The sequence below is a fragment of the Phascolarctos cinereus genome, unplaced genomic scaffold (genome assembly GCF_003287225.1).
Source record: "Phascolarctos cinereus isolate Bilbo 61053 unplaced genomic scaffold, phaCin_HiC Scaffold_4;HRSCAF=312, whole genome shotgun sequence".
In the NCBI taxonomy this organism is placed as follows: Eukaryota; Metazoa; Chordata; class Mammalia; order Diprotodontia; family Phascolarctidae; genus Phascolarctos; species Phascolarctos cinereus.
Genome location: NW_027555847.1, coordinates 40,869,862 through 40,892,652, shown reverse-complemented (window position 1 = coordinate 40,892,652; position 22,791 = coordinate 40,869,862). Strand labels below are relative to the sequence as shown.

The 22,791-nt window shown below is 36.6% G+C and overlaps 1 pseudogene; it reads left to right on the top strand.

The window, feature by feature from the left end:
• Positions 1–5,601: 5,601 nt before the first annotated feature.
• On the top strand, positions 5,602–18,101 carry LOC110202884 (putative RNA-binding protein 18; annotated as a pseudogene).
• Positions 18,102–22,791: the final 4,690 nt, after the last annotated feature.

Sequence of the window (22,791 nt, the reverse complement as noted above, 5' to 3'; positions counted from 1 at the left end):
TAAATCTTTCATCTTAAATCTCCAAGGTCTCTCTCACCTAGAAATCTATGACATTTGAATTGAAAATATAACCAACAACTCAAGAATTGTCAGGTTTTTCTTTGTGTCATTCCCTGTACTAATACAGTTAAGCAAAGAAAAAGACCGTCCCTGCCCTCAAGTAGCTTATATTTTTATGGAGGAACCCTATCTCTCTCTCTCTCTCTCTCTCTCTCTCTCTCTCTCTCCATATATATATATATATATGTATATATATATATATATATATATATATATATATATATGTATATGGATATGTATATATATATATATGTATATGCATATGTATATATGCATGTATATATGTATGTATATGTATATATGTATGTATATATGTGTATATGTATGTATGTATATATGTACATATATACAAATAAAATATGTATGTATGTATATGTATATACATATGTATATGTATGTATGAATTTATATATATATATGAAGGCTGAAAAACATTGAGATTCCTTCATAGCAATATGTTGGAGTAGTCCAGAAAATCAAGAGTGAAGCTTAGGAATTAAATAATATGAAGAACTGAGCTAGGTACTTCCACAAAATGGATATTTTCCGACAAACTCATTAAACTATCAATAGCGGAGGAGGGGTGGGGAATGAGATTCTACCTCATACACAGCTGATTGACAAAGTTGACAAAAAAAGGAAAAAAATAAATATAGGTGGGGGTATGGGAAATGAGGTACATGAATACCATAAAGTACTGTTAGTGGAGCTCTGAATTGAGAATCTGCGTCTCAATTGAAAGGAAGGAAATCAAAATGTTTGAATCAAAACCAACCCAACCCCCATATTAGTCAAGTTAATAAAAAGTAAGCCTAATTGAGCACCCTGAGTTTTCATTGTCTCATTTTCAGAAGGTGGATAATACTCAGTTTGAAGCAGGCATAGGGAACCTGTGGCCTTGAGGCCACATGTGGCCTTCTAGGTATTAAAGTATAGCCTTTTGGCTGAGTTCAAGTTTTACAGAACAAGTCTTTTTATTTAGGATATTTATTCTCTGAAGCTTAGATTCAGTCAAAGGGCCACACTTGAAGACCTAGAGGGTCACATTTGGCCTTGAGGCTGCAGGTTCCCCCCCTCTGGTTTGAGATGTCATATTTTAGTATGGACATTAATTTAAAAAGGAAGAAAGAAATAAATTGTCCACAGGAGGGCAACCAGAATACTGAAGACCTTCAAGATACGCCATATGATGACCACTTGAAGGAACCAGTAGTGTTTGTCCTAGAGCAGATAAAACTTACAGTGGTCCTTTATTTGTCTTAGCATATTGGAATGTCTATTAATTGGAAGAGGGATATCACTTTCTCTATCAGCCCCAGAAAGCAGAGCCGGAAACAGTAAGTCAGATATTTAAAGGGACAAATTTAATATTATTGTAAGAAAAAAAGAAACTTTTCTTATAATTAGAGCTATTTAAAAGTGAAATGGGTTGCCTTGAGAGGCAGTGAATTCTCCATCCTGAGAGGTATTCAAATAAAAACTGGATTGCTCCTTATCAAGTAAGTTATAGACAATATTCTTGTTTAATTGCAGTTTGGATAAAATGCACTTTGAAGTCACTGCCCACTCTTAGATTCTGGTATTAAAATTATCTAAGGAAAAGTTTATTCAATTCAAGAGCTGTATCTAGAAATTACTGTGCTTGGGGCAAGTGTGGAAAAAAAAAAAGATCCCTGAACCAAGTGAAAAGGGGGAGGAGGGGAAAGGAGTATAGATAGCAAATAACCTGTGGGAGAGATCAAAGACATCAGTCAGGAAATCCCATGGGGAGAGAAATCCAGGAATAGCCATCTATGTATAACACAGATATGTATAAGACAGTCAATGTTCTAGAGTCCATTATAGGGAAATAGACAAGGGCAAGGGCCAAAAAGACTGCCTGGTGCATGACTGCAAAAGAAAGTTTTTTCATACTAACATATTTTGACATTTCCTATTTTGGTAGTTTACCACTTTAATTATTATTGCAAGTAGGTATTGTTGCTACTTTCAAGTGCCTTAAAACCTTCTAGATTTGGTGTTTTAGTCAAAGCTCAAATGAGCCCACCCTACTTAAGGCTTTCTTGTACAATCTAAAACAAAGTTATCATGTGTCTCAATAAAAGAGATTTCAGATGGAAGCTATAGGAATCTGTTTATGTCCTCACATAGCTCTATCCTCCATAATACCCCAACTGTGAACTTTCGTTCTGTTTCACTTTATTCTCCCATTTCAATGTCAATGTCTAAATTCTTGTCATAGCATGCTTTGCCCCAATAATTCTTCAAAAATGCTGTCAGATTTTTCTTTCTGTTCTTTCAAAGCCTGCCCACAAATATTAACAATCTCGACAGCTCTTCCCAAGTTCATCTCTTTGTTCTGCAGAGCAGAACATTTTTGCCCTGGGCAAAAATGGATAGACATCTTTGATCAAAAGAACTATACACAGGAAAGTTGATAGTTAATATCTGTGCCAAAGTGTCATGACTACTGACTTCCAGGGTTCTGTGACCTCTGACACATGAACATGTGAAAGAATAAAAATGTCTTAGAAGTAATTGTCAAGGATGTAGCTATTACTGATAGTGTTTGACACTGAGCCATTGTTGCCCCCAAATCTGGTCTATTCTGTGACAGAGACTTGGGAAGGGTTATAGTCCAATGCCTCACTATCTTCACTGTTCCCCCACCCCAGTCATACATTTCTCAAATCATTGAAACAAAGATACAAACATAAAAAGAAGGCTTCTCATTAAGGTGTCACCTAGCTTTCTATTTATTCCTATTATCAGCATATTCAACTTTATAAGCCACAATAAAAACCTAATAAAATGCATAATCTAAATATAAGGTCATATAGAAAGAAAAAAAACTTTCAGTGGAACAAAGGGTTTTTTTTTTACTTCTATGGCTAGGATAAAAATTATTAACTCATTAAGAGAATTTTTTTTTGGCTAGGCAATGGGGTTAAGTGACTTGCCCATGGTCACACAGCTAGTAAGTGTTATTTGTCTGAAGCTGGATTTGAACTCAGGTCCTCCTGAATCCAGGACCAGTGCTCTATCCACCTTGCCACATAGCTGCCCCAAGAGAAAATATTTAAATAATTAACTGACAATTTTGAATATAAAAATTACAACAATATTTTCTACAAGCAGTCATTTACTCTAGAAATAAATGAGAACCCAGGAAGAAGTATAGTTCAGTAGAATGAACCCCTGATTTTGGAGTCGTAGAATCTGGATTTATATCCTGCCCCTGATGCTTGCTGCTTATGTGTCCTTGAGCAAGTGACATCCTATTTGGGCCTTAACATCTTTGATCACTTAATGTAGTAGGGAGATTATATGGCCCTTCATGGATCACTGCAACGTCATAGCAGGAGGCTTGCAAGATAGACAGGTCATAGTATAGAGTTCTGACAAGAGGCTATACAATGGAGATGGGAATGGAAAACCACTCCAGTATTTTTGCTGAGAAAAACCCATGAACAGTATTAAAGGAGGACAGAAAGACCTGGTGTGCTCTGGTCCACAGGGTCACGAAGAGTTATACACGGCTGAACGACAGAAAAACAACAGAGATTCTATGGCCTCTGATTTACTTTGTAGTTTAGGATCTGTGGGCCTGATTATATGAAGAAATATATTTATATCAAATATCTCAGATAAAAGCTTGAGATTCAAAATGCAGAGAGAGCTGGCACTAGTCAGAACAAGGGCTGTAAAAGGATATGAACCATTTTCAAAAGAAGAATTATAAACTTTTAACAGCTATACCAAAAAATTGTCCCAAATCAGTAATAACAGGAGGACTGCAAATTAAAACAACACTGAAGTTTCACCTCAAGTTCACAAAAATCATTAAAATGGAAATTATAAATATTAGAAGGCATACTAATACATCATTGGTTGAGTTGTGAATTAGTCTAGCCTGCAGCCTCAAGGTTACATGTGTCCTTCTAGGTCCTTGTGTGAGGTCTTTTGACTGAGCATAAGTTTTACGGAATAAATCCTTTTATTAAGGGGATTTGTTCTGTGAAGTTTGGATATACTCAAAGGGCCTCACTTGGGGACCTAGAGGGCCACATATGGACTCAAGGCCACAAGTTCCCCACCCTTGGACTCTAAACATTCCAGGAAACATTTTGTAATTATGCAGGAAAAGTCACTAAAAGGTATATATTCCTTTTGATCTGTACATACCCTTTGATCTACTTTAAGATGCAAAAATAAAACCCATTCTACACCAACATTTTCATAGCAACACTATTCTTGGTAGAAAGGGAAAAAAATAGGAAAAAAAGAAGCCCCTTGATTAATGAATATCTAAGAAAATTGTGGGATAATGGAATGATATTATACCATAAGAAATGATGAATACACTACATTCAAAGAAACACAGGAAGAGCTATATGTGCCGATATAATTCAAAATAAGCACAACAGTGAGAACAATATGTGCATTGAATACAATAATGTAAATGAAAACAACACTAAATGGAACTTGGGCTCTGATTAATTATAATGACTGATCGAGATGATAAAACACTTATCCCTTCTCTCTATTGAAATATGGGGCAATCACAGTTCCAGAACAGTATTTGCTGTGAGACACATTTTCCCTATGGAAGGTTTTACTTAACCATTTTTCTGTGTTAAGAAGAAAATTTTGGAGAAATAGAGAGCACATTGGGAAATAATTTTGGCATAAAACAATAGACAGTAGTACAATTTTTGAAAACAGTCCACATACAGATGTCTAGTTGCTTCATATAGGGACAGACTAGGGCATACCAGACCTTAGGCCAAAGATCTCTTCTCTCTATGTATTATCTGCAGGTACCTCAAATGCCTATGCCTTCAGCTACAGCAGCCACTATGGACATCATCCTGACTTTCTTATCATAGTTACATTTCGTGTTTTAATATAACTGCCTTCATTTTAGGTAAAGTAGCATTAATGTGTATTTTTTCAATTGATTTAGAAAAATGACTGAAGAATGTTAAAATTTTATCAAAAATTCTTTGATATGGAAATAGCAGTGAACTAACAACCTATGCATCTTTGTTTGATGAGTTGTTGAGGTTCATCCCAAAATCTATTTGACTGAATGAATGCTAGTGACATCTTAGAAATGGTTATAACCTCAAAAATACCCAGTTACATGGACATTTTTTGTTAACAAGGGCAGGATAGCAACAAGGTCTGGAGGTAGTAAGCTATAACCATGACCATGCATAAATTACTGTAATCAGAAATTACAGAATCTTCAATTTTGAAGGAGCCTACGGAGGCCAAATACTAATAGATAAGGATCCTCTCTGCATTGTCTCTGATGAGTATTTATCCAGCTTCCCAGTGAGGATTTCCAGGAAGAGAGAGACTACTTTGTAACGTATCCCATGCTGCTTTTTGACAGATCTAATGATTAGGAACCTACACCTTATACTAAATTTAATTCTGTCTTTCTGTCACTTATACTCACTGCTCCTAGTTCTAACTTCTGGGGCCAAGCATATCAAGTGTGACCCTGTTGTCAAAAGGTGAGTTCTCAAATACATGAATGCAGCTGTCATGTCTTCTCTTAGACTTCTCTTTTCCAGTATAAACATCTCCAGTTCTGATCCTCCAATAAGATTCGAAATCCCCCTTAAAATGATAGATAGTATTTATCAAAAGCCATCAGCAAGTTTTCTGGTGGTGAAGATCACCAAGCACCAACATGCCTCTCGCAAAAGACCTCCTGGACCCCTCTCCAGAGGAGGAGAAGCAGAAACACAAGAAGAAGCACCTGGTGCAGAGTCCAAACTCGTATTTTATGGCCGTAAAGTGCCCAGGGGAGCTATAAAATCACCACTATCTTCAGCCACGTGCAAACAGTGGTCTCTGTGTGGGATGCTCCACTGAGCTCTGTCAGCCCACTGGAGGAAAGGCCAGACTTACAGAAGGTTGCTCCTTCAGACGGAATCAGCACTAATGACTCAACCAAGATGACTGAGAAACTGTAAAGAATAAAACAAATTTGATACAAAAAAAAACCCCAAACCATCAGCAAGTATAACATGCAATGGGGATAAACGAGAAGCATTTCTAATAAGAGTAGGGCGAAACAAGGATGTCCATTATCACCGCTATTATTCAATATTGTGCAACAAATGTTAGCTGTAGCAAATAGAAAAGAAAGAGAATTGAAGGAATTAGAATAGGCAAAAGAAAAAACAAAGCTAGCATTCTTTGCAGATGATATGATGGTATATTTAGAGAATCAATAACAATAAATAATATATTAATAATAATGTAATTATTATTATACAATTGATTAACAATAATAAACTTAGCAAAGTTTCAGGATACAAAATATACCCACACAAATCATCGTCATTTCTATATATTACTAACAAAGATCGGAACCAAGAGATAGAAAGAGAAATTCCATTTAAAACTACAGTAGACACTATAAAATATTTGGTGAGTCTACCTGCCAAAACAAAACAAGGAAGTATGTGAACACAATTACAAAACACTTGTCACGCAAATAAAATCAGATCTAAATAATTGGAAAAAATCAGTTGTTCATGGGTAGGCCAAGCTAATATAGTAAAAATGACAATTCTACCTAAATTAATTTACTTATTCAGCATCATACCAATCAAACTACCAAAAATTATTTTATAAAGCTAGAAAAAACAATAACAAAACTCATCTGGAAGAACAAAATGTCCAGAATATCAAGGGAACTAATTACAAGAAATGCAGGGGAAGGTGGCCTAGCAGTAGCAGATCTTAAATTATATTGTAAAGCAGCAATCATCAAAATTACTTGGAACTGACTAAGAAATAGAGTGTTGGATCAATGGAACACGTTAGGTATGCAAGACACAGCAGTCAATGACTATACTCATGTATTATTTGATGAATCCGAAGACTCCAGAAGCTGGAGTCTTCACTATTTAGCAAAAACTACTAGAAAAACTGGAAAAAATGTATAGCAGAAACTGGGCATAGACCAACATCTTACACCCTATATCAAGATAAAGTTAAAATGGGTACATGATTTACACATAAAGACTGATACTAGAAGCAAACTAGAAGACTAAGGAATACTTTACCTTTCATATGTATGAAGAAAGGAAGAATTTATGACCAAATAAGAGATAGAGAACATTATGAAATGCAAAATGGACAATTTTCATTATACCAAATTGAAAAGTTTTTGCACAAATAAAGCCAATGCATGTAAGATTAGGAGGGAAGCAGAAAACTAGGAAAGAATTTTTACAAGCAGTGTCTCTGATAAAGGCCTCATTTCTAAAATCTGTAGAGAGCTAAGTCAAATTTAGAAGAATACAAGTCATTCTCCAGTTCATAAGTGTTCAAAGCATGTGAACAGGCAGTTTTCAACGGAAGAAACTAAAGCTGTCTATAATCACATGAAAAAATGCTTTAAATCACTATTAGAGAAATGGAAATAAAAATGACTCTGAGGTGCCATATCACACCTATCCGATTGGTTAACATGACAAAATAGGACAATGATAAATGTCGGAGAAGATGTGGGAAAATTAGAACACTAATATATTGTTGGTGGAGTTGTGAGCTGATGCAACCATTTTGGAAAGCAATTTAGAAGTATGCCCAAAGGGCTATAAAAATGTGTATACACTTTGACTCAGCAATAGCACTTCTAAGGCTGCATCCCAAAGAGGTCACAAAAATGGGGAAAGGTCTCACATGTACAAAAATATTTATACCAGCTCTTTTTTGTGGTGATAAACAATTGGAAACTGAGACCATCAATTGGGGAATGGCTAAACAAGGTGTGGTAAACAAATGTAATGGAATACTAGTGTGCTATAAGAAATGAGCAGGCAGACCTCAAAAGACTTGGAAAGACTCACATGAACTGATGCAGAATGAAATGAGCAGAACAGGAGAACATTGTACACAGTAATGGTCACATTGTGGGATGACTGACTTGGATAGACTTGGCTCTTCACAGCAATGCAAGAATCTAAGATAACTCCAAAAAACTCATGGAAAATGCTGTCCACACCCAAAGAAAGAAATATGGAGTGTGAATGCAGATTCAAAGCACACTATTTGCTTTCCTTTTCCTTTGTTTTGTTTTATGGCTTCATTCTCGTGGTTCCTCCCAGTAGTTTTAATTGTCCTTTACACCATGACTAATGGGAAAATATCCTTAACGTGAATGTATATGTAGAGTCTATATCAGATTGCACACTGTTTTGGGGAGAGAGGAAGGTAGGGAGGGGGAAAATTTAAAATTCAAAAGCTTATGGAAGTGAATTTTGGAAACTAAAAATAAATTAAAAAATTATACTGAGAGAGAGAGAGAGAGAGAGAGAGAGAGAGAGAGAGAGAGAGAGAGAGAGAGAGAGACATTGGAAGCCCCTTGCCATCCTGGCTACCTTCCATTCCTCTGCTTTGTCAGTGCCCCGGTGAAATTGTGGTACTGAGATCTGAATACAACACACTGGAAGTGGGCACACAGGTAGTACAAGGGTCAATGGCAGGATTTGAACTCAAATCTTTCTGGCTCTAAATCAATCACTTGATTATACAATGCTTTCCGTCTCATTTTCAAATTGCTTTGCTCAACTAAACCTGTGAGTTAGACTGTTAAATCATTATTATCCGCATTTTACAGTTAAGCAAACTGAGGCTCAAAAAGGTTAAGTGACTTGAAAGGGCACATTGTGGGTGCTTATGGGTTTTTATTGAGTTGAATGGAACGGAATCAGAAAGACTGACATATTTTGAAAGATCTGGCTAATGGAATTCTGCAGTCTGTAAAGAGATTGCTCATGAAACATGGTGAAGATAGGAGGTAGATGCTATTTTAAGTATAAATAGTAAGGAATAATGGTTTGGAACTTAGGAAATGCTTACCTTATTTTCTTTTGGTCTGTTTAAGTCTCTCTTTCTGGGAAAGGGGATAAGGTTTATTGTGTTATCTGTGCCCATGCGCTGTGTGTGTGTGTGTGTGTGTGTGTGTGTGTGCATTGTAACTACAATTCACAACCATGTGACTGGAAGTGATTTCCCTTGGAGTTCATTCAGACAACATAGTGCAGGGTTAATGGAAGCTGTGTACTTGAGCGTTCCTTTTCCTATTCTCTATGGCTTCCTGTGTGAGAGATCATTGAACCTTAGGATCTTTTAATAAATATGTTGTCACAATACAGCGAGTGAAAGCACATTGATTATAGAGAATATCTGTGTGGGTGTTCTCTACTGAATTTTTTTTCCTATACACCTAATTTTTCTGTTATCATTACTATACTATCATAGCACTGACCAATGATTCCTGAAGAAATAAATTAACAAAGATTGAGCAGTCTGATCACTTAACTGAGTCAGGATTCAATAAAACAGTGTTAGCCATATATTGGAAACAAGCATTAAGTAAGGACAGTCAATAGAAGATTCACATTGCTGCCATGCTCAAGAAACTTGACTATAGCCACCAGCAGAATCAATCATCTCACCTGCTTCCAGACAGAACAAATTCACTTCACTGTTAATGCAAGGGACAATTATGTCCTGAGAGTCTCTGCTGTTAAGTGCTGAAACAACTGTATTTTGAACTAATGGCAAAGCAGGCAGAGTCAATCAGCAAGAAACTTTCATCTAGAACTTAAGGGATTTTGCTTGGTCAATTCTATGCAAAAAGGGCAATGAAAAATCCCTTAAAAGTAGCAGTGCAGAGAGCCCTGACCAACACAACTCATATGAGGGTTTGCTAGTGATTTTCTGCATTTAACTATTTTCTTCGGGCCTACTGATTTTTCTGAAAGTATTCTCAAATCCTGAGCACCTAGACGCTCTTGCAAACCACTGATGCTTCTCTTTCTATAAACAGATTGCCTTTTTCCATTGCCTTCTAGAAACACCACAAATCAAACTGGATTTCTCATAAACATCTCAAACTTAATGTGTCTAAAATGTCATTGTTGTTGTTCAGTTGTTTCAGACTCTGCAGTGCCATTAGGATTTTCTTGGCAAAGATAATCAAGTGGTTTGCCATTTCCTTCTCCAGATCATTTTACAGGTAAGGAAATTGAGGCAAATAGGGATAAGTGAGTTGCCTAAGATCACACAGTTAGTGTCTGAGGTTGGATTTTAAATCAGAAAGATGAGGCTTCCTGACTCTAGACACTCCAGACGCTGTGCCACCTAGCTGTCATGTCTAAAATAGAGCTAATTATCTCTTTCACACAAAGTTCTTATCTTATAAACTATCTTATTACCGGCTTTCTGTTCACCTGGGTTTATAATGGCAGTGTCATCCTCAAGCCCTCACTCACGTCATTCTCCACATACAATCTCTTCATGAATCTTATCATTTCTACCTTCACATAACTCACATCCATGTCCTTTCTCCACTCACACAGACACTGACCTGTTACTAGGCCTCTTTACCTGGCATCTGGACGATTTTTAATAATTTTCTAATTTGTTTCCTTGTACTATCTTCCCCCAATATAATCCATACTCTACTCAGCTCCCAAATTTATTTCCCTAAAATGCAGATTTAACTATATCATCCTGCCCCCCTGTCCCGCCTTTAATAATTAGCATTGGCCCATTACCTCTAGGTAGGATCAAATTTTTAAAAAGCACCTTCTTATCGTTCAAAGCCCTTCACAACCTGACCTCTTTATACCTTTCGATTTTTCTGACACCTTCCTCTGCTCCAAATGATCTACAATCCAGCAACACTGGCCTTCTTGCTGAATTTATATATGAGACTGTAACTTTTAACTGGTACAGATGAATTTCTGGTCTGGGAATGTTATCTTCTCACCTCCACCTCCTTGTTCCCTTGGCTTCCTTCAAGAGCTGTCTGAAATCACAAGGTCTTTCTAAGTTCTCCTCCCTCCCTTTAGTCCTTATCTTCTCAGATCACTTTCTATTTATATATTTTCATGAACAATTGTTTTTGCATGTTGTCTCTCCTACTGGAATTTAAGTTACTTGACTCATTAACCTGTGTTTTTGCCTTTCTTTTTTACCACCTGAATTTAATACGGTGCCTCACATGTAGTAAATCTTTAATAAGTGTTTGTTGATTAACTGACATACCTCAATAATCTGCTTTTCCTTCATTTTCCATGTGTATATTTGTGTAACATGATGTTGGAAATTACGGCTTCCTGGCTATTCATGTGTATACATGTGTCAGCTGTCTCATACATGATGCCAAACTCAGCGGACCTTGCCAAAGGGAGTGATTCTATTCCTGGCTTCCATCTACCATGGACCGTCAATATGGAAAGTCTCTCTCTTGTGAGAGATACAGAATGGACTGCCCTCCCTTATTCACCCCAGCACAATGACAAATAGCCAAGTACTCAGCAGCTACAGCTCATGGAATGCCTAGGCAAGCCTAAGCCTGGGTTTGGGGCTGTTTCATCTCCATTTGTGTTTCTTTGTCTGATGTTAGATGACCAAATATTGTGTCTAAAGCTGAGGTTCTTAACCTCTCAAAATATTTTGGAATAATAAAACACATGGAATGACAAAGGAAAACAATTATATGAAAACGTAGTTATGAACACATCTATATGCATACATATGTACATGCACTTATTTGTATATACATGCACATATATGTATACATACATGTATGTACATAAGTACATATACATAAATATATACATAACTAACTTGCAGCACACAGCCACTAACCTAGTGTTAGCCCTTATTAGCTCACATTTGGGTATTTTCAAATAATTTTCCCATTGCTCTCCCTGTTTGAAGTCTTTTCCAAATACAATTCATCCTTTACTCAAATTGCAAAGATAGTCTAACTGTCATGTCTATGAGGAGGTGAAGAATTCATGGCCAAACAAGAGACAGAGAGAATTATAAAATGTAGAATAAACAATCTTGATCATATTAAATTGAGAAGATTTTGTACATTCAAAACCAATGCAACTGAGATTTAGTAAGGACACAGAAAGCTGTGAAACAATCTTTACAGCAAGTACCTCTGATAAAGGCGTCATTTCTCAAATACATAGAGAACTGATTCAAATTCACAAGAACACAAGCAATTTCCCAATTGATAAGTGGTCAAAGGATGTGAACAGGCAGTTTCCAGATGAAGAAATCAAAGCTATCTATAGGCATATAAAGGAGTGCTCTAAATCACTTTTGATTAGAGAAATGCAAATTAAAACAACTCTGAAATACCACCTAACACCAATCAGATTGGCTAATATGACAAAAAAGGAAAATGATAAATGTTGTAGAGGATATGGGGAAATTGGAACATTAATGCACTCTTGGTAAAGTTTGAAGTGATCCAACCATTCTGGAGAGCAATTTGGAATTATGTACAAACTATGCAACCAAACTGTGCATACCCTTTTATCCAACAGTACCACTACTAGTTCTGTATCCCAAAGAAATCATGAAGAGGGAAAAGGACCTACATGTGGAAAAAATATTTATAACAGCCCTTTGTGGTGGCAAAATATTGGAAACTGAGGAGATGCCCATCAGTTTGGGAGTGGTAAACAAGCCACGGAATGTGAATATAATGGAAGACTATTGTGCAATAAGAAATGAACTGGCAGATTTAAGAAAAACCTGGAAAGGTTTGTACAAACTGATGCAAAGTGAAATGATCAGAACCAGGAGATCACCACACACAGAATCAGCAACATTGTGTGATGATCAAGTGTGAATGAATGACTCAGCTCTTCTCAGCAACACAATGATCCAAGACAAGTACAAAGGACTCACTAAGGAAAATGCTAACCATACCCAGATAAAGAACTGATGGACTCTGAATGTGGACTGGAGCATATTTTTTTTTAATTTACTTTATTCTTTCTCATAGTTTTATTCCCTTTGGATCTATTTCTTCTTCCACAACTGTGACAAAGATGGAAATATGTTTTACCTAATAACAAACGTATAAACTATCTCAAACTGCCTACCATTTTCATAAGAAGGGAGGAGAGGGAAGGAAAAAAAAAACTGGAACTCAAAATATTATAAAATAAATGGTAAATGTTTTTCTTAACATATACTTGGGGAAAAATACTATTTAAATTTTAAAATGTCAAAGATAAATGTTAAGGACTCCTTTACATGAAAGGTGAACTTGTGAGTTCAAAAGGAATGGACGTCTAGAGACCATTGTCTGGAGAGAGGAGAGTCTCCCATTGGAGAAAATGACCACAAAGAAAAAGGCTCGAGATTTTATCCTGCTTGTCAAAAGTTGGAAATGTTGGAGGAAAATGACAAGACAAGGTACCATCTGGCAAGTCTATTCAGCAGCCCCTCAGACAGCAGTACTCTAGCCCAGGCTCTAATAGTTATTATTTTATGACTGGAAATTTGGTGAGAATAGGGATAACCAACAGATGAACTGTGGCCTTCCCAATTGTCCTTGTGATGTCAAAAAAAAAGTCACAAGAACTGGCAGTATGTTGAGTAGATGACCTGTAGAAAATTTACAGGAGAACACAGATGAGAGCCATACAGGAGTGACAGACATGGATAGTTTATAAAAATGTATTGTTGGGGCAGCTACATGGCACAGTAGATAGAGCACTGGCCCTGGAGTCAGGAGGACCTGAGTTCAAATTCAGCCTTATACACATAACACTCACTAGCTGCGTGACCCTGGGCAAGCCACTTAACCCCAAGTGCCTCACCACAGAAAAATGTATTGTTGAAGAAAAGGTCCACTTTGATGAGCTCACAAATATATTTGAATGTATTAAAAACTAGTCAAAAGGAAAAATTCTGACTAGATTTGTGTTTACCTATATGTCGATAAATGCATTTAGAAAATTAGCATTGGCATTTGTTTACAGGGCTCATTTGTTTTTAAAGCCAAAAAAGTGGCAGTAATTATACAAAAAAAGAAATCAATATGTTCTTTTTTAATATTTAATTTTCATTGAAACTAATATGTGTCAGGATAGACAATTCAAAGACTGATTTGGAGTCTACTTAAATGAGGAGATATAGAAGTGAAGGTAAATAAAGAAGCCGGAAAGATTTTGTTTTTGTTTTTGTTTTGTTTTGGCTAGGCAATAAGGTTAAGTGCCTTGCCCAGTGTCACACAGCTGGTAAGTGTTATGTGTCTGAGGCTGAATTTGAACTCAGGGTCCTCCTGAATCCAGGGCCAGTGCTCTATCCACTGCACCACCTAGCTGCCAAGAAGATGGAAAGAAAGCAGAGGTCTGGAGACCCTAGTGAATCTGTTATCAGACAAATGGATCAAAGGATCAAAGAGTATATGTCAAGTTAACTCATGCTAACTATTATGAAAGCAATTTGAAAAATTATTTTAATAGTACTCTTTCCACTGCTTCAGGAAGTAAAGAATTAAAAAAAATAAAATAATTCAAAACTCGTAGGCTATTTTTTTGCAAGTTGTCTTTCTCTCCCCACAAAGGAGTTATAATCTAGTTAGAAATGTCTTCCAAAAGTTCTCCTTTTACTATTCCACTTACAGCTCCTTTTTTGGGACCACATACCTGTCTTGTACTTGTAGGATAGGTTGGGTCTTCAGTGGGATTAATACTACCTCATATTTATATTCTCAGAATTTCTCTTTATTTCTCTGCTCTATCTCTCTATCTTCCTCTGTGTCTCTGTGTCTCTCTTTTTCTCTATGCATGTTAGTTCAGTTGGGTCTCTGGTAAGGTTCTCCACATGAAAATCTATTTGCCCATATATAATGTTGGTCTCCCAGATGGGGTAGTTGCTTCTTTGTAATGAAAACTGGGGAAAGGTATTCCATATGGAATAAATGTAGCCCACCTCAATTTCCCCTTGTCAGAGCTCTCAAAGTAGATAAAGAATGCTGCACGTCAAGATTGCCTAGTCTATTCTCAGTTAAAATTTGTTTAGACATGGTGAAGTATCTTAAGTAATGACCATATTTAAAAAGAGAGAAAAAAATCCAAAGAGGGCCCAAAGTTATGACACAGAGAGGGGTAAAAAAAAGCTTAACTCATACAGAGAGTATTAGAATGACAATTCTCCCTTCACAGAAATTTGGGTATTCTTTTACTATAATTCTCTGTTGGGAAATAAAGAAAATCTTTAACAAGATGTAGTTGGTACTTCTCTTCACCATAGAAATTATGTTACAGTCTCTGAAGCTGCTGCCCACTTCAGGTCACTTTCTTTCCTTATCTGTATGAAGCTACTACCATTAACTATAGTTATCAATAAGTCAGGAAATAAATAAGTTTTTCTTAAGCGCCTACTGTGTGTCAGATACTATGCTAAGCACAGAAAACACAAGAGAAACAAAAAACAGTTCCTGCCCTTAAGGAACTGATAATGCAATAGGGGAGACAAGCAGCAAATAAATTTGAACAAGCAAGCTATATAAAGGGTTAATAGGAAATAATTAAAAGACTTTAGAATTAAGAGATGTTGGGAAAGTCTTCTGTAGAAGATGGAATTTTGGTTTTGACTTGAAAGAAGCCAGGACAATCAGAATGCAAAGAGGAGAGAAAGCATTACAAGCATGGTGGACAGATGGACTGAGAAAATACCCGGAGCTGAAAGATGAAGTTTCATATTGGAAGAAAAGCAAGAAGGCCAGTGTCAATGAATGGGCATTAACCACCCTGATGAAAGCTCTTATTGGAACTCTGGAACTCTTAAACTCACAAGGTCCATTAGACATTATTGTCTTAGAATACCCATTTACTTATCATCAGGGAAGAATAAACACAAAGAGATAGAAGCATGCAGGTGCTCAGACCTGTAATGGAGAGAAGGGTGGTAAGAATTCCAACCTCTTTCCCACCACCTCTCAAGACTAGATTGACAGAATCTTAATTCCTTGATACTTCAAGGGAAAAACTTCAATAAAGGGTTGGCAATCTCTCAATCAATCAATCAACATTGATTAAGTGTCTACTATATGCTAGACACTGTGCTAAGCACTGGAGCTACAAAACAGGGACAAAAGACAAACCGTACCCTCAAAGAAATTACAATCTAATGGCTGCAACAATACACAAAGTAAATCCATATAAAGTTAGCTATATACACGATAAACAGGAAGTAATTAATAGAGGGAAGGAATTAAGAGGGGTTGGAGAAAGTTTCCTGTAGAACGAGGGATTTTAATTGGTACTTAAAGGAAACCAGAAAGGTCAGTAGTTAGAGTAGAGGAGGGAGACCATGCTAGTCTTGGGAGACAGTCAGAAAGAATGCTCGGGGCTGAAAGATGGAGTGTCTTGTTAGTGGAACAGCCAGGAGGCCAGTGTCACTGGATTGAAGAGTATTTGTCAAGGGAAAAGGTGTAAGTCATCAGTTCTTACAACTCCAAGTCAATTAAAAGATTTTTTATCATAGCATAAACCCCTGAGTCATCCAAGGGGTCTCTTAGAATGAAATTAGTCAGAGAATTTATCTGTGCATGCTTCAAGGACAAGTCCTCATAGGCCAATCTACCCATGGCAAATACTAAATGCAGCAGATGTAGGAGACAAATTTAGGTAAGCAAGAGGCTAGAGATGCAGAAGACCTCTAGTTTATGTTTGATAATTTGTTTCATTTTAAGGCTGAATTCCAGATGGCTGAAATCTCACTATTTTGTATTTTTAAAACTCCTGATTCCATTTCTTTCAATTTTTTTCTCTTTGAGCTTATTTAAATAGATCATAGGTTTTAGTAAATATAAAAGTAAAATTCATTGTTGTCACATGGTGATTTCCCTTGTTTTATTATTAATAGTATTTACTATGAGAGGCAGCATGGCATATTTGAAAGACTACTAGATGAAAATTGAGGTAGACCTGGTTGCAAGTTCTATCTTTTGGCATATTTCCAAATTCTTATCAGATAATCATCTTTAGGATTTGGGAATGCAAAATCAGGATTTAGGGGAACTCCTCAAATCATGTTATTCTCTATTTACTATAACATTTCATTTCTGATTTTACATCATATTGAGTGACCATAATAATAAATATTGAAATATTGTTTTCCATAACAGAGTAATACTAAGACAGTTTTAGAGGTTTATATATATACATATATGCATGGCTATTTATTATTATTTTAAATTAATATATTTTTGCAATGATTGAAAACATCTGTCAATGAACTAACTGATTTCCTTTGTTTTGCTTAAAAATACATCCAGCTGGTGGCTGTGGTGGAGTCAGAGACAACAAGAAAGGAAGAGGGGAGGTCAAGATCTGGGCCTGGTGGTTAAAGTCAGATGTTGGGGTCCCAAATTGCAGCCCCTTTAGTAGCATCAGGAGCCAAAGGGATCAGGCTGAGTTCAGAGGGGATTGATAGAGGCAGAAATCAAAACTCTGCCCCTGGACAATGCATCAATCCTTTCAGATATTTTCCTAAAAAGGGGGCATGGGAATGGATTGGCAACCTGGATTCCAAGATCACAAAGTACTACCTCCTCAAACATCTTCAGAAATTTGAAAAAGTAAAGAGTGGTTTGGTGCTGCAGTAGACTGAGCAGTGGCCCTGGAGTCAGGAAGACCTGAGTTCAAACCTGGCCTCAGACACTTGACACTTACTAGCTGTGTGACCCTGGGCAAGTCACTTAACCCCAAATGCTTCACGGAAAAAAAAATAGAAAAGTAAAACAATTTGTCTTTCCCTTCCATAAATCTAGTGCTTTGGAAGGACAGCCTTGGCAGTACTGTTTTTACAAACTTTGAAACCAAACAGGAAGCAGATCAAGTGATCCAGGGTCACAATGGCAAGCTGGCTCTGTCTAAGCTTGTGGTATGGTGGGGCATGCCCACATTGACAGATATGATCATAACAAGAATGACAAAATCCTTCCAATCAGTCTTGAGCCATCATCCAGTCTGAACCCATTCAGTCCAACTTAAGTGTCATTACAAAGATAAAAGCAATCGAAACCAAGATGAAAAATGATGGCCTGAAAGGCTGATGCTGAATGCTCAGCAGCCACTCTCTATTCTTACTTTAAACCACCAGATTAAAAAAGGACAAGTCCTTACTGCAGAACTGCTTGGAAGTCTCAAAGAGATGGTTGGGAAGAGTTGTAGCAGTAAAGAAAATTGCTTTATACCCCTAAAATCCTCTGCCTTTGTACACTGTAGATTTAAATGGTGCTATCCAAGAGCACAGTCACATTAGAGTTTTGTAACATGGCATTTTAAACTTTTCTTGTGGTGATTCCTTGCCTGAAGTATGTATAGGATTGAACACCATCCAGAATAAATTGGATTGTATCCAGAGCTCTGACTTTACGCAAGGATATTGTAGGTGACTGGGTTGTCTGCATTTTGTGAGTCCAAAAATGTTATTTAGTGTACCAGACAAAGAGGATTGGCTGTTTTAAAGGAGAAAAGGAAATTTGTCAAAGTATTCATTTTCATATTCATTTTCAAAAGAAGTGAGGCTGAGGTGGGGTGGAGTGGGGTGGGTAAAATGTTTCTTCTCCTTTGGCTAAATGATTTCATACTGAGGGTAGTGGCAGGGGCAGGTGGTGAAAGGTGACCAGGGACCATTTTTGTGGTTCTATTTTTCAATATGTTGATAAGTGTCTCTAGGATTTTACAGTATGGAAATGTCTCCGATAAGTAATGAAAAAGAAAAGTTCCTTGCAGGAAGAGAGCAGGTCTTTAATCTGCTTAAGCATTCCTTTTCTCATGTTTTGAATTCCAGATAGGAAGGTATGATGTAGGTCTGAAAACTATCAAAAAGAAGATAAATCTGTGGAAGCCATTGATGTTTTTTCACCAAGACAACAATTCAGTCATGAAAACCTTTTGTCATGCTAGGGATGTATCTTTTTAAAAATATTACTCCACAAGATGAACTAGTGAACCTGTAAACTTGTTAATGTGAAAGTTTCAGAAATCATAAGAATGCCAGAGGAGTTTTATCGCATGAGAATGACTTCTGCAGAACTAGGTTTTGGCACTTGTATAAGCAGTAAAATGAAATTGCTCTTTTTAGCAAACATGAAGGCCAGATAGCCTTGTCAAATACCTTCTCTCCTAATCTGTCTGTCTTACCCAATTCAGTAGCAGAGATTGAGCTGTGTTGGCAGCAGGGGTGGGTTGGTGTGGGGAAGCTGGGATAGGTAAAGTGAATAAAATAGGAAGACGGTCTGTATGACAGATATTTCAGTCATTGTCCTAATAATTTAGGGATTTTCTTTGATAAAAGGAGCTATATGATTGTTATATTAGTCTATGTATTAGTCTGAATACGCTGTGCTTTTTCCTCCAAATCTAGAATGCAGCCTATAATCCAGGATGGGGTTTTTGGTTTGTTTAGAAGAAATTTTTTTTTAGGAGGGCAGCCCATATTCTGGAAAATATGCTTATTTTTCATACTTAGAACCTGCTTTCTTGTTTTCTACTTTATTCAGCTTTGGAAAGCTTACATGGTAAAAGATTAAAAGGTGAGTAACCATGAAGCCAATAAGGGTAATGTTTCTGCCACCATAATTGTAGTTATTTAGGGTAAATTGCATTTCACTTGGTAGGTATTTCACTCCTCCAAGTGTTTGATTTATTCTAGGTGACACCTAAGCTTATAGTAAAGTGTTTTCCCCTTATTCCTTTGTAATAAAATATACTCTTTCACTAAAGCAACACAAGCCTTCCTTTATTCTGTATTTGTTGAATATCAGAAAGAAAGTTTCTTGGCAGTTTCACTGCATCATGGTATAGTTTAAGGAAGTATTATTTAGAAAACCCTTAGTATTAGGGTTTTGTTTATCTGCTTCCTGGTTAAATGTCTTTCTTGAGCTATCTTTAGGTAGCACATATTGGCAGTTAAGTGAAGATGTCTCTTTGGTACAAGTGATAACCCTTCCTATTTAGAAAGATGGGAAGGCTTGCCAGACCCTTGCCTAATGGATAGCATCCCCAGCAAGTTTGGGATTGAATAGGATTTATTTAGTGCTAATCAGCTTTCTATTTTTAACAGGAATTTTGAGAATAGTTGATTCTGAATTATATAGAACTATTTCCTTTAGAAACCAGGGCATTATTATAGATATCTAAAAAACATTGTTAGTAAGGAATATTAGGTTTAGTAACATTTATGGAGAATTCTAACTTAGAAAGACTATTCCAACAGTGGAAAATGCCAGTGAACATTATTGTGTCAGATAATTTGTCAACTAAGTGGCAGCATGGACTACTGGAGACAGTGCTGAATCAAGAAATAGGTTTTAAAATCCCACCCAAAATGCTTAATGGAATTTTAGTCATGGGAAAATCACCAATTTTTTTTTCCATTCGTAAATTAGATGGAGAATATTTGTTTCACCAACCTCACAGAGTTGCTGTGAGCAAATCAATTTGGAGAATTTAAAGTGCTCTATACACATGAGTTTTATAATAATTTAAAGGCTCAGTAGAAATTAGCCATCACTTATTACTTATCACTTCAAAGAGCAAATATAAAGCCCTTTTTGTCAATTCAAAGTTTTTCATAACCTGTTCCCTTCCTATCATTTCAACCTTCTAAAATTTCATTCCCTATCACATACTCTATAATCCAGCAACTCTGATATACTTCACAGTTCCTTAAACACAAAGGTCCATCTTAAATATATAGACTGTTGCCCATGCTTGGAATTTGCCCTTCATTTACTTCTACTTCCTGGGTTCCCTGTTTGTTTATTTGTTTTTTTCCAAGACAGCTCAAAGGCCACTTTCCCCAGGTGTTTTCTGACACACTCTCTTTCCAATTAGGCATATATTTTCTATTTAACTAGTTATTTATATGTTAAAGGAAGAAACTTGTTTGTGTATGCATGTTTGTTTTGCCTTTCTTCATATCTCCATTTGTTAACACAGTATCACATAATAAATGTTTAATAAATGTACATTGACTGGCTAATTGACTAACAGAATCTGGGTTTCCTTTTCATACTGAAATTTGGTGTTTCCATGCCCACCATTTAAAACTTTGATTCCCCAAAAAGAACGTTAAGGTTCTGGCAAAAGATATTACCATCAATCAATTAATCAATTACTGTGTGTCTATTGTTTGCGTGGCACTATACTACTCCTGGTGATAAAAAGACAGAAAGGAAGTATCCCATACCCTCAAGGAGTTTACTTTTTTTTTCACTTGTAAACTTTTTTCAGTTTTTCAAACAACAAAATAAACTTCGTTCCCAACATGTGAAACCTCCCTTCAGACAATTTCTAAGATGTAGTTACCAGCTTCTGGATGATCAAAGGGCTTGAAATCAAATAGGGGCCTTTGATGTCAATACAGTCTATGAAGACATAAGGGAAACCCCTACTTGATGAACCCAGGTCCCAAGAATGAAGGAATAAGTTGTTTAGGAAACCTGATTCATGGTAGAAAAGAATTGCACACATCATTCTCTTTGCACTCAGATACTCTATGAACTGGGAAAGTTGGGACCTTTTGGAATGAGCATTCCCCCCAGAAAGCCACTCCTGTCTACTTTCACAGTGATTTAACAGCTTAATCTATACTCAGAGAAGGTTGTGAGCTTTATAAAGCATGAAAAGCAGCCACTGGAAATTTCTTTTAGAAAAATGAATCAAAGATTCATTAACTGAACAAAGAATAATTGGATTTGAATGGCCTCCTAGTGTTCAACTCATTTAAGAAATTGCTCCATGGCTCAAAGCTATACCTTGGGTGGGATAGTACCAGAACCCCCAGAAACTTTCCTAATTCTCATAAAAAAATTCCTTCTTAAGATAATCTCTTAATTGTTAATGAATTTATATTCTTTGACCCTACGATGGAAAGGAAAAAGGAGGATAATAAATGGCATTGTTTTCAAAGTTTATTTTCCACCAAATGTTGCACCATATTTATCAGACAAAGAGATTGAAGTTCTATTTACTTTCATGAAAGATATTGAGAAGCTGAGCAAAAAGGGAACACTAAAGGAAGGAGAAAAATATATGAGCTCATCAAGTTATGCCCTAGACAAAAGAAAATGGAGTCAGCAACCTCATTTTCAGCAAGGATGATGAGCTCAGCTACCACATAGATCAATAACATTAGCTGCGGTGGCCATCAAATGAAGAAATGCAAAAACTGAAGGGGTAACAGATAAGAACATCAGAAATACCACTCCCTCAGAACAATGTGCTCCTGGTAAATGAAGGAACCAGCTTTCAAGATAGTTTGCCACAGGAACCAGAGCATTCAAAGTGGAATCCCCCAGGCAAAAGAAAACTCAGATTTGGACTGCGTACTCCATCTCCCTCTGAACAGGAACTTGGCAATGATCTATAGTCTAACACAGCAAACTAATTGGCTCTAAGTGGAGGAAACCATTTCTACCTTGAGTGCTAAAAGTTTCCCTTTTTATACTTTCATCTTTTGAACTCTGCCAATGTGGACGTAAGCTCCCTCTGCCTACATCCATTCATTAGAACATGCATTTCCTGGGCAGTGTTTCTGATCTCTGAAACGCTTATGTGTTAATGGATTTCCTTTCTATTTCTGTGCTTGGCATCATTGGGTATTCCACAGTGGGCTTGATGAATAGAAAAATCAGGGCTAGAGGACATTGTGCCCTTCATTGACCAAGGCAGAACAGATTATTATCTGCTCACTCAGTCAAGATCATGAAGTCTATATATAGGAGACTTATAGTTGGCTTCTGGTAGAGTAATCCCCTATTAAAAACCAACATGGCCTTTTTTTTTGTTTTTTTTTTCTTTTTTGCTGCTCCAAATTCACTTGAATCACAAACTCCATAGCAGGAGAACGTGA